Source organism: Prosopis cineraria, unplaced genomic scaffold, assembly GCF_029017545.1.
Source record: "Prosopis cineraria cultivar Desert tree isolate PC_DT_omini unplaced genomic scaffold, ASM2901754v1 PC7, whole genome shotgun sequence".
In the NCBI taxonomy this organism is placed as follows: Eukaryota; Viridiplantae; Streptophyta; class Magnoliopsida; order Fabales; family Fabaceae; genus Prosopis; species Prosopis cineraria.
In genome coordinates this window covers 31,169,397-31,183,973 of record NW_026555338.1, presented here as the reverse complement: position 1 = coordinate 31,183,973, position 14,577 = coordinate 31,169,397, and the positions used below count along the sequence as shown (strand labels likewise).

Here is a 14,577-nt window from a genome sequence, read left to right as displayed (position 1 = left end):
TTGGTACCAACTCTTGGATTTAACCATTTGGATTCTGTAGCAGCTAACGCTAGATGCCTGGTACACTTATTAACTTTATCATGAAATCCTCAAAGTCAAGAATTTCTAGGATACCAAACATAAATTTGTAAGATGTTTGAGTACTGTTTAGGATAAGATATGTAAAAGGGATATTGTTTTGGAAGAGAAGAAAAAACCAAGGGAAGGGAGATGCAGAACTTCTACATCTTCAATTGATGAAATAGGTTGAATAGTATCAGCAATTATTTTGGAAATGAAATGGAATTTATCAGAGGATGGTATTGTAGAAATTGGAAAATTTTCTATTAGCTTTGTTCGCGAAATCGCAACAATTTTGCAATATACATCAATCCCGGCTAATATTCTTGACAGATAATCCCCCTATCCTTGAACATCCTAAACTATCCTATCATTTACAAAATTATGAAAGAAGCAATCACTAATGATCCAGACTCTCTCTCAAATTGCTATGTTGAGGTCAATCCTAGGTTTCTTCATGGATGGAAAAGGGACAACAGAGTTACACCTAGGACACCTGGGATTGTTCTTCATTATCAAAACGTATGATAAGCAACCGGGGCAAACTACTGCAAGTGGAGATGACAACTTCTCTTCACTTTTCTTCTTCCTGGGCTTCTCTCATGGAAGAGGATGAAGATGAGTATGAAGGCGACGGCGATGACAAGGACGACGATTCCAGAACGATGTGGTCGTTCTCTTCTTGATAGGCTCTTTCTCTGCTCTTTCCAGGGCTGATTTCACCTTGTCAAGGGTGCATACACTTTGGTAATTGGTTGATGGCACCGAAGAAGAGAACAACTTCAAGTCTAAGCTTGTCTCGTCGAATAGGTTGAGAGATAGTTTTGATGGTGAGGGAGGCCCGTTTAGGTCCTGAAGTTTTGGACCTGATGGGTTCGAATTGAGTTTGTGTTCTGACACTGATTGAGAGCTTGAAGTGTTGCACCTTGAATATAGACTTTCCCTGACTGAAATCATTGACAAAGATCAGGATTCCGACATCATAAAACCAATGGAAAACATAAGGACGGAGACGGAATCACACAAGAATTCATTAGCAGAGGATCCAAAGAATTGTCAAAGAAGCTAATAATATTTCAAAATATGAGTTCACATATTGAAATGTTTTTGTCAGAGAATTGCCATAGGCTAAATCATGGAAAAAAATTTAGTACAAAAAATTCATCAATCTAATAAAGTAATTTGAAGGAGAAATTTGGATGCAGGGCCCCATGCCATGATAACTCCAACAGCTAGAAAATCATATGATAGCAAAACAAACGTTCAGATCAGAAGGTCACAGGAACCAAAAGAAATTTATGATTGCCAGCCTGCTGTTACACTATAAGCCAAAAAAGTTGAAATAGCATCGGTCTGCAAGTTTTACCAAACAATCAGATCCTTAATTCCCTTCAATTTCTCAATAACAATTGACCCTCTATATCAAAAACGTGCAGTGAACAAAAAATACGTTTTAATAGATTCAGAAACAGGGGTCACTGTTTTGGATTATAACAAACAGAACCATGAAATGGAGATTAGAAAAGAAAAAATCAACGAAATTTTGATAGTTGAAAATTCCACGGTTAAATTCCTTCAAAAGACAAAATAATTTGTGACATTTACACAGAAGCTTTTCAATTCCCAGAATCCACGACCGCGAGTATTTTTCCCACCATAATTCACGACACCGCCCGAATTAACTTTCACAAGGAACAAACAGAAAATAGAGATTAAACGAAACCTTGAGGTCTAAGCGCTTCTCCCAGCCACTGGGGACCTGCAAGTCGAGGTCCAATTCCTCAGATTCAACAACAGATTTAGAGGACCCGCCGAGCAAGTCCCGAGTAATCAGAACCGGAGATCTCTCACTGTTCGATTCATTTCCCACCGTCCGATGCTTGTCCTCCTTGTAGCCACCACCGGCAAGAAACACGAACGAGAGAAGTTACGTCGGCAGCCATCAGAGACTTACGCAGAGCTACTTCGCCTTCAGAAGGAGAAGTCGAGGAAGAGAGAGATTCGGAGAGAGAAGAGGATAGATAGAGGCTCATGAATTGTTCGTATGTTATGGGAGTTATATACGCTAATAAATGTACATGGGCCGTTATAATAAAAAATAAATAAAGATGGATAGGGAAAAAATGGAGCAGTAAATTTAAATTTTTTTATTCACAAATTAATACTAATTAATTATTAATTAATTAATACTCCGTTAATGCAATGGTATTAATGAATTGGCAACGCGGCAGAGGGAAAGGAAATGAATCTTCTTCAATTTAAAATTGAAGAGGCTTTTTATTTGGCCACCAACATTAGAGAGACTTCAAATCAATTTAAAATTTAGATCTTTCCATAAAAATTCCAATAATAACTGGGGCCCAAAGATTAAAAAGGTGATCAAATACATTTTTGTTGCATGTATCTAATTAAATGCATTTTTCTTACATTCCATAAACGAATCATATACTCTACCCGTCTACAGTCTGTTTTTGTATGTAATATTACTATATTTTGATATGTTACGAATGAGTTTCTTTTATTTTGTATGTAATATTACTATATTTTAATATGTTACGAATGAGTTTCTTTTATTGAAATAATTTTTGACTGAGCATTAAGTGAAAAAAATAACTTTTACGGTTCAATTTTAAAAATACTCCCTCCATTTAAAAATGTAAAGTATTTTTAATCAAATCTCATCCCCCAATAAAGTAATTAATTATCTACTTTCTAACTAACTCTATCTTTTCATATTTATCCTATTAAACACCTATAATAAATATAAAGTTATTATCAATTGAAGCATTTAAAAAATAATAATAATTATATCTCGAAAGACTGAAAATGCTTTACATCTTTTAACAGAGGGAGTATCTTAAAATTTAATGCATTTTAAATTTAAAGTTAATTGGAAGAATATATATTGCTAACTCTTCAAAAAATTAAAAGTTATTTGTATAATGTTACTATCTCTTCATAAAATTAAAATCCAATAAAACATGAGTGTTGAGTTCTTATTTCAAAATAATGAAAATATTATTGGCATTTAGTAGTAGGAGATTTTGCAATTTGAAAATACTATTACTCTTTCCTATTTATATATTATTATCAGATGGATTATTAATTAAGTTCCTGCGTGTGTGAGAGAGAGGGAGAGAGGACTAACTATGTTTTGCTTGAAGGTTGTCCCTCTTCAAATTTTAAAGTGCATCCAATTATAAGAAGGACTTAATTATTTTCCAATTCCTGTTTTAGATAGTGGCAAATTTGAAAAATATTTTGTTTTGTGAAATGAAAAATATTTTATTTATAAAAAAGCTAATAACTTAACTATTTGAAATAATTAAAGGTGATTTAGACATAGATTATGAAAAAAAAAAAGGTGACTTAGACATACTATTTACCCCTTCCATTACCACACAGGCAACAAAATAGGACAGGCCTTTGTTACTAGATATAAGCAATGTTACAAACTGTAATGAACTATTGATTGATGTATTATTCTCAAAAATACTCCCTCTCCCAGTATATATATTCTGTTTTTTAAAAGTTTGTTTTGTTTTTTAATACAAGGAATTATGATAATTTTGAATAATTTTACTCTTGTTGTTGAAAAGGAGAAGAAATGTTAATTGAATACTTTACTCACCACCACAGTGTTAATTATGACATTGTTAGAAATAAAATAAAAATTACAATAGTTTTATGTGCTTTCAACTATAAATTTTTTTTATTAATATATGAAATTTTGTTAAAAATGTCATATATACCTTTCATGATTATTCATTTAACTATCCATTTTTCTTTATTTTATATTTTTATTGCTCAACTATTTTATATGCACCCCCTTAACTATAATAAAGGACCTCAATAATTACTTAAGGTTATTAAAAAAATTGGGTAAAACCTTACTTCACTAGTCCTATTCATGCTATAAAGAGAGAATATTTATTTTGATCTTATTTAAAAGTCGCCTCAATAATTATAATATCTATCTTTACTCTTTTGTCCATCTTAAATGTTGGAAATGCTATTTTTAAATTGTGATATTTTAATAAGAGTAAAGTTAAAAATTTATGGAATTTCTAACCAGAGTTAATGAAGTTTAATGTTTTCTTTAACTCTAATTTTTCTCTCCAACATTCAATGGAGGATAAAAGAAAAAATTTATTATGCAATTTAATGACGTGACTTATAAATAGGATTAAAAAGTTTTCTCTCTGCCCTATAAATATAATCAGATGGAGTATTTAAAAGTAATTTTAATTAAAAATATAGGATACATTGTAATAGTTAAATGACTTTTTTATTTTACCCCTTATTAATTAGTGTGAAGGCATTTAATTTAATTTTATTATTATTTAAAACCAAAAATAAAAATAAAAATACCTCTTACTTTTTTATGATATTAAAAAATAAATTAATTTTTTTAATATGTATAAAATAATTAAAAATGTTTTATAATAAAAATTGAATGAAGTAAATATTAAAGAATGGGGGGAGAGTGCTAGGCAGTGAGCATTTGTTGATGACAAAATAGAAAATATGACCAAGCATTACTGAGCAAGTTTTTGCATAACCTGATACATTGCTCTATTGGAGCAACAGTAACAGAGGGGGTGAAAAAGTGAAAGACTAGAGGGGTTGATGATTAGGGGAATTAATGAGTAATTAATTCATTGAGTGGAGAGGGTGGCACAGAGGAAGGCAATAAATGCATGGAAAAATGGGACAAATGGATGCTTTGATTGTGTAATTTAAATTTCAACTCGCACGCACTAGCTGCTTTCGATATTTGGGCATATAATTATCACATTCATTAAAATATATTTGAATTTGGGGGCAATGGGATTAAGAAGCAAATTTGAATGGGAACAAGCTCATTAATGAAGCATTGGACGTAGCGGAAAAAGGATGACGTCACACTCGTATCATAAACCAAACGCTCATTTAATTCTCTGGGTGGTAGAAATGGAATCCAATTTTGACACGCACCATCGCCTGTAGTTGATTTTTTTAAATTACAAGTTTATCTCTTTATTTTCATTAAATCTTAGCGTGAAGTAATAATATATCATTAAAGCAGGCGCGTTAATGAAAATAAAATTTAAATTTTCCAATTATTAAATTTAAAGATTTCTCTTTATTTTAGTGGAACTTGACTTTCTAAGAATAAGAGAGAGTACATCTCCATCATACCATCTCTATCTCAATTCTAAGTAAAACCTATCAATTTTTTTACGCAATTTTAAGTGTAAGTAGTTGATAACCATCATCGTTACTAATGGAGGCATTTTAGTGAAAAAAAGTTTAATCTCAATCATAAGAGAAATGACGTAGCTTTATTTAAACCTTGTAAAATACTCATTCCATCTTGAATTATAAGGTACTTTTAAAAAAAATTTATCCCAAAATATAAGATACATTGAGTATATTAATATTTCATTAAATACTCTAATTTTAATATTAACTTTTCTCTCTTTATAATTAATTTTCATCACTTCTCTTTTCAATATATTAAATGATAGATATTTTGAAAATTTTATATTTTTATTTTAAAAAAATAAAGTTGTTAAGTATATTTAATAAAATTTATTGATATATAAAATTTTATCTAAAAAATATTTTATAATTTAAAATGAATGGAGTATTATTTATACTTATATATATATATAAGACCACACAGAGCATAAATTGTTGTCGTTCATGAGTAGTCATAGATCAAAAAAAGAGTCAAATTCAAAACTCATATAATGTGTTAAAAAATCAGAGAAACTTGAAAAATTGATGAGTTATATTATTTATAGCTTAAAATACTATTATTTTTTTTATCAACATTATACAATTTATAAGCTATAACTATTATGAAATATATTATGCGCACGGTATTTTTTAGATAACTATATAAGATCTTATACTATTAAGTCATATTTGAGCATTGTTGACTATAATTAGAAGTGGATTTTTCAAAATTGTTTAATACGTTCACATGAATTTTAGAAATTTAATTTATATAAAATATATAACAAAAAACTGAAATGGCATTGATTTATTAGGGAAAAAAATAAAATATTATTGTGTTAAAAAATGATAAAAATGAAGGGGAATGAGGAAATATGGATATAGGTCAAAAGTCAAATCCAGCTTAACAGAGAGAGTACCAAATCTAGAAATCACTTTTGCCCATTTTTTTTTTAACAAAAGAATTGGCCCATTAACGTCTGGTCAAGTTCAAAGCCTTCGGCCCCCTCATTAATTGCCCCATTTTATTATTGCTGGCCCTATTCTTCTCTATATGTCACTGTACACTGCCCCTATGTTTGTAGAATTGTTGTCTGCTTCTCACTTGAGTTTAGTTAACCTGAGCTTCAATTCAAACGGCTCCTCTGTTGTATTTATTAGTAACTATTCCATCCATCTAATTTATAAGATATTCGGGCTGAAATAAAATATCATTAATTATACTTATTCTAATATTACTCTCTGTTACTGATTATATTTGTTTTTCTCTATTCAATGTTCCATAAACAAAGTTATATTAAATGAAATATATTTTTACAAATTTATATTATAATTTAAAAAATCAAGAATGTAACGTGTATTAAATGATCTTATTAAGATGCATTAATTTTTTTCAAAAAATGTATTATAAACTAGGATGGGGGAGTATTTCATAGTTCTTAAAAAGTTAGTTGAATTATTCATCTTTTCAAGAAGATGATACATCTTTTTAATTATATGCTCATTAAATATCTTATATAAATACCTTAATAATGACTATTGAAATTTAAATTGATCATTTTTCAAAAAAAAAACAAATAAAGTAAGGAAGGAAATATATTATATATTGATATATATATAAGAACGACACCTTCTGTTTAATCAAAGTTAAACATCCTAGCGGTTAATTTTTCTCAATTCAGGCTCCATTATTGAGGGAGTCTTGATTAAGAGGATCCTATAATTAGGTGTTCTTTTCTTTCCATTTGAGGTATAACTCTTAATTACACCCCAATGTTTTTAGCCAATTATCCTCCTGGAGTTATTCTTTCAATTCTTATGTATAAGGCGTGTTAATTAACTCATAAATATTAATAAATTTATTATTTAATTAAAATTAGATAAAATCATAACAATTTTTCATATTTATCAATAATAATGGCACAATTAATATAAGGGAGAATGACATTTAATGCTCTTTCAATGAAATTTATCATGAGCTTATTAGTTTTATGAAATAATGAATAGAGGAAGTACTTAAGGTGATCTAATAGATTTGAGGTAAGGATCTTTATTTATTTAAAAGAAATTGTAACCTGCTATAAAAATAAGGAGAAAAGATAGCAAGAAAAGAGAATAGCAAAACAAGAAGATCCGGAAGAGAAAACAAGAGAGTATTTTTTAATCACTTGGGTGCCTAATATTTTATATATGCCTATGAGTCTCCAACAAGTAAAGCATAAACTTAATGTTGTAGATGAATAAAGAATATATAATGGCATATTATATAACCTTTGATGGTTATAAGATATTAACATTGAGAAACTACTTTAAATCATTCATTGAAGGCCAAAGGAGATGAAAAATTTAAATATTAAAAGGTTGGGCATTCATTTATATAATATATAATATTCACAATATAACAATGCTTCAACACTATTAAATCACAATCTAATAATGCTTAATTTTTGTCAAATAGAGCTCAATTATCGAGGGAATCTTGAGTAAGACTCAAGAGGGTCCTATAATTAGGTTTTTTTTTGGGCGAGTACTTAGTCTTAAGTTAGTTAATCACGATAGAGTCAACTCACTTCATAATAAATCCTACTATTAAGATGAAGATTTCCTACTATTAAGATGAAGATTTTATGATAGTTTCATAATTATTTGTTGTAATATTTTTTGACCTGTGAAGTTTGATCCGGCCTTGTGACCTATTGTAAAAAGTGTGTGACTTTATATAAATTTTTTGTTGATAACAACTATATGTGTTTATTTATAAGGGAAACTGTCACTTTTAAATTTATTTTTTCACATGAGCAAATTATATTTCTTAATAAGCATTTATTATAAATTTCTTAAATTGTTCCTAATAATTTTCTCATTTACATTAAAAAAATAATTAATGAATGATTGATTACACAATAAATAAAAAGTGTTGTAATTTAATTTTTTTATTTTCAAACACAATTAATATAATTAATTATTATTTTAAATATGTGATATAATTTTTCCTCTGCAAATAAAAAGGGAGGGAGTAGAATACAGTGTGATGGGAGGTGGTTACTTACATCTCTCACAAATTTCAAGTGGTCAAATGTTACAGAATCATCAAATGCACACCCTTGATGACTTGCATTAAAATTCAATGAACATCAGCCAAGAGTAAAAAATTACTCGTTAACAAAACATGATACATTTTAATTTTATTGTAAGGAAAAAACATTCAATTTTTTTATTATGCATTTTAAGTCTTTTAATTATTGAATCAGTTAGAATAATCTTAAAATATTATATATTTTGCTGAAATATTTTGCGGTTTTACTAGCAAAGGAGCTTGTGTTTACTTAAGAAGAATTATAGCAGATGAATTTGGCTTGTGTCCCCTACGTTTATTTTCACTCGCGTTTATTGTAATTGTTTTTTGTTTGATTAATAAAATGGTCTCGTTTGGCCAAATTTTTTTTCCGGCACAGATACATGGGAATTTTTTATTTTTTAAAAAAGGATGCATGGGAATTTAAATAATTTTTATTTATAATTCTATCCTTGATATTTTTAAAATTTTGTATACTCTATAATATATAAAAAAGTGAAATTTTATTTTTCTTAAAAAAATACTCCATCCTAAAATAAGTATCACTTTAGTTTTTTTGTTTAAGAACAGTTAACTTTTTTTTCACATTCTACCCTTCTGATAAATAAGAAGTGTTTGTTTTGCTATATTATTATTATTATTATTATTATTATTATTATAAATCAAACAAATCACGGACGTATTACTATTTTAATAAAATATCATTACTTTTTAAAAAAATTATGCTATTTTTTCTTAATCTATAAGTATGCACATATGTTTAAAAATAATCATTTATGGCCAGTATTTTCCTGTGAAATAAATGAATTTATTTTTATTTTCATGATGCACAAGGAGGATCTTAATATATATGAAAGGAGGATGCTAACTGAGGAAGGCGTGGATAAAAATAATAATAATAATCATAATTCAAAGCATAGACGCCGCAACGCCCGTGGCAGAGCATTGACTTTATAATTAATGCGTAAGACTTGTAAACAAAAATAAATATTAAATATGTAATAAGTACTTTGTTTAATTCTCAGTCATCAATTTCTGCATTGATATTTTAAATTGTACTACTATTACTGTTCAATTTAGTATTGCAAAAATCATTAATGTTTGGCCAAGAACAATAAGTGCATTTATATTCCTGAACAAATTCAACTTGCCTTCATGGTCAAGTATGAAATACTTTTCAATGGCAATGAAGATTTTTGAAGGACTCATTTTTTTGTCGACCAAGTTTATCAGAAGTTAGGTCCTACAATGATTTCATGGAGGACTTGAATTATATTCCCTCCCCTCCTTATTATATAATATTTCTCGATGGATTTTTTATCCTTAATATATAGTATGACATTTGGTAGAATATTAATTATATTTTTTTAATATTATCCCTATTTAATTTCATTAATTATGGAAGAAAATGTAATGCAAATTTTTTAAAAAATCATTTAAATAAGGATAGAATTAAAAGCTTATTTTATTTTCAAATAAAGTTATAACTTAACTACATCCAAGGGTTGAGATAGGGGGGACCAATAGGGGCTACGGCTTCCTAACTTTTTAATTTTTTTAATAAATGTAAGAGTTATATATTTTGACTCTTAAGTTGACACATCATAAAAGCCTTGAGATACTATATGAAATTTTTATTTTAATTTATAATAGTCGTCTACGCATGTATAGTCCAACTATTAGAGTATCTTTGAAGATATTGTTATCATATAATTTACATATTTTCAACAAGATATTACAATTACGCTCAAAACATTGATATCATTTAATTTTGCTTCATTTTATATTTGATGAATAAATTATGAAATTATTATTAACAAACTTTATAAACACTGTAATAAAATTTAAATTATTGAACGAAGACATGTCGATTAAAAGAATTAATAATAAATTCAATAAGCAAGTAGTATAGTTTTTAATATTGAACAAAATTTTAAATCATAATGATGAATTTAAATCATTTAATGCTTATGAAGAAGAGGAAATATTCACCAATTTAATTATATTTTATATTGAGAAGGAAATTTTTAAATTTCTATCATCAGCCCTAATTATTATTCTTCTGCCATGAAAATTAATGAGAAAAGAAAAACTTAAAAATTAAAGATATACATTTATTTTATTATATATATGTGTGTGGTAAATTGAATATAAATATATAAGTTGAAATATTTATGTTATGTTAGTAATATATATAACTTTAATTTTCTTTCCATTATCATATATGCTTTAATCATTTTGGCTCCTCAAACAAAATTTTTTTGTCTACGTGCCTGACTACATCTCATTATTGATGAAGTATTTAGAAGTGCCTTAAAATAGAAATTAAAGGGAGTAATTTTTAATATACTTCAAGATAAGAAGACCCCCAGTGTTTAATATTATGGAGGACATTATAACATGTTACCAATTCAGTTAAATCTAATGGAAGAAATTAGCTCCGTACAGCATGGTAAATCAATATTTGAATTCATACTAGGAAGTGTGCCCACATTAATGTAAAATTGTATTTCTAACAAATTACAAGATTGTCTTTAATATGAAGAAATTCGTGCATTGAAAAAATTACATATAAGTCTTGTGAAATAAACTTATTTATAATAAGTTTCGTAAAATTTAGAAACCATAGCTAAGTTCCTTAAGATGTGAGTGTAATTTAAAATTGAGATGCAAAAACAACAACCCCCCTATTAGAAATATGTTACATCAATTAAATAATTTATAACTATTTTATCATTAATTTTTTTTGTCAAAATTTCGTTTATAATTTATAATTGTCATATCAACTTTTTACTAGTATAACTTTATATATTCAGTAGTTAAATTAAACATGCCTTACAAGTTTAATACTAATTATATACAACTATCTCATTAGTAATTAATCATAACTACCATTTTAATATTTTACAACTATAATTTCATATGTTAATAATTAAATCGATTATGCGTTACTGACAAAGTTTAACACTAATTGTTTATAACTACTTCTTAATAATTTATAACCATCGCTTTAATATTTTACAATTATAATTTTACATATCTAATATGTAAAACAATCATGTGTTACTCATAAGATTTAACACTAATTGTTTACAATTATTTCATCAGTAATTTATAATTATGACCTCAATTTTTTTGTAACTAAATCTCACACATTATATAAAAAAGTATTATTTTACATCATAATTTTAAAGTATACTCAAATTTCAAAAAACTTAGGTATAATTTATAACTTTTATGAAACTTATTTATAAATAAATTTTTTTTTAATCGAAATTTATATGTAATTTTTCCAAAGCAATTCTTATGTTTAACATGCAAGTAGAATACCCCTCTTGTTTTATTATATTACTAGCATAGTATTTTAACGCTTTTACATACAAAATAAAGGAAAAATAAATATGTTAAAATGCTGTATAATTACCACATTTGCCCTTCTTTAATTGTGCTAGTATATGCGTATTGATACTATACTCCCTCTTATCCTATTTTTAAGGCAGGAAGAGGAGAATTTTTTTATTCTTATTTATAAATCATGCTATTAAATTTTCATTATAATTTTTTTCTTTTACCTTTGTTAAATGTTGAGAAAGAAAAATATGTTATTAAAATATATATATTTAATAAGGGCAAAGTTGAAAACTTATTTAAATTTTAGAATGGGTTAATCAGTTTTAATATGTTTTCTTATATTGATAAAATATATTGAAAGTGATTTATAAATAGTATTAGAGAAGTACTGTGGAATTGAATGATGATCAATACTATTAGCATTAATTAATATTAATAATTACTCCTTTTGATCTTAACATAAGGCAAAATTTAATTTTCTTTAGTTTTTAATTATTTATCCGTCTTAATTTATAAAATATTTTTATATAAAATCACAAGTATCAATAAAACTCATTAAATATACTTTACAACAACTTTACTTTTTTAAATAAAAATAATTTTTAAATATTATTCATTAAATATCTCTATTCATGAAAATTAAGAGAGAATATATATGAAGAGTGATATTGAAAAAATATCATTAATAAAATTTTATTTTTATCAAATGCCTTATATTTTAAAATAATAATTTTTTTTTAAAAGTGTCTAATATTTTGAGATAGATAAAGTATAAGACAAAACTAAATAATTATTTTTTAATTTTATTCCTTATTTATTTATTATTGTTTGAATTCTTAGACAACAATTATAATCTTTATTAATTACAAAAAAGAGTGAAATTGAAAAGTTATACTATACTCCTACATTTCAAATTATAAAATACTTTTATACAAAATCACACACATATAAAGCTCATTAATACATTTTATAATCTTTTCTTATTAAGATAAAAATATAAAATTTTAAAATTATTTTTTATTTATACTCTATATATGAAGGAACATTAAATAAAGATAATATAATGAGAATGATAATATTAAAAAATTATTATTAATAAAACTTTATTTTTATTAAAATGTTTTATAGTTTAAATTCAGAATTTTTTTTAAAAGTTTCTTATAATTTGACACAGAGGAGTATTTTTTTTTTAACAATTTCAAAATTATCATTAACATTTTTAGTAAGCGTGAAAGTTGTTATTTTTTTAATATTAAATATTGGAGTAGTACGGTGGAATCGGAAGTGTTTAGAAAAAAAATGTAAGAATAGCACAGGGGATTTTAATAGGGAGGGTCGGGTGACATTGAAGTGAGGAAGTTAATGCATGACTTGCAAATTGGGTGAAAATTAAATAATGGAATTGAATGGATTTATTAAAATTTAATGTTTCCATTAAGGCAGCGGATATGAACAATAATTGGTGGACGTACCTTTCATTCTTAGAGGGTCCGTTTGGATTTCAGTGGGTATAATAGATTATGAAAATAATTGATTAAGTGGTAGATTTTAATCATAATTGATTATGTTATAACGTAATTTGTTTGGATATTATTTTTTTAAATTGATTTTAACTTAATATATGTTAACAACTTTTTTAAAGATTTAAAATTTGAATTTTACTAAGAAAAAAAAAAGAGAAGAGAAGGGAATTTAATTTTTAAAAAAAAAAAGTTTGTCTTTTTTAATAATTTTTTTGGGACCTTTTTATGTAATTTCTCCAGTTTTTTTTATCAGCGTTTCTGGAAAAGCTTAGAATATTAGCTTTTGAAAAAAAATCGATTTTAAGGGTTAGAATCGATTTTTTACTTTTTAAATGTGTGGCTAATAAATTAAATAATCGATTTTTTTGAATAAAATCGATTATAGACATTCCAAACGGACATTTAGATGCCGTGAGAGGCGAGGGTGAGGCGTTCAAGATGGACCAAACACTTTGAAGACTCCTCATTTAATAATATTTGAATCTAATAAATAACAGATAAGTCATGTCTGTTGGCAAAAAACCAAAAAAAAAAAAAAAAGAAGTCAAGTTAAAAAAAAAAGGAAAAATTATATTAAAGTTTTACATAAAAAAATTAATTATTGTGAAATCTGTTAATAACTGACATTAGGTAATTTATAATATATTATATTACAAATAATCTAATGTCAATTATTAATAGATCTTGTAGTATTTAATTTTTTTTATATGAGACTATTTAAAAAAAAAACTCTCACAATACTCAAATTCAACCCACAACTAAACAATGCTTTTCAAATTTCATTTATAGAGTAGAAAGAGGTTATTTATAGATTATTTCATTAAATTTTTATAACAATTTTTTTGTTGAATATTTGAGAGAAAAAATATATTATTAATATGTGTGTATATATATATATTTAATAGAAATAAAGTTGAGAAATTATTAAATTTTTAAATAAATTAATAAGTTTTAAAATTTTTCTTGATTTCATTAAAATATATTAAAAGTAACTTATAAATAAAATTTAAAAAGCATCAGATAATTACTCATTCCATTGATATCATGGGATATTTTTAATCTAATTACACTCTTAATGTATTAGTTAATTTTTTTTAAAATTATATACTTTTTTTATGTTTATTGTTTTTGATGGGATGTCTCAATTAACAAATATTATTAATTATATCCCTAATTGAGGGTATTTTTTTAAAAAATTATTAATTATATTTGGAAAAACTCAAAATATTTATATTTGTTAACACAATACTCAAAGAAATGCTTCATACTATATAACGGAGTGAGTATATCAATATTTTGCATACATGAAATTTTGGCGAACTAGATCGTGAAAATTCACAAAGA

General features: G+C 25.9%; 1 pseudogene; it reads right to left on the bottom strand.

Annotated features, from left to right (window-relative positions):
* Window positions 1-302: 302 nt before the first annotated feature.
* On the bottom strand, window positions 303-2,003 carry LOC129316118 (uncharacterized; annotated as a pseudogene).
* Window positions 2,004-14,577: the final 12,574 nt, after the last annotated feature.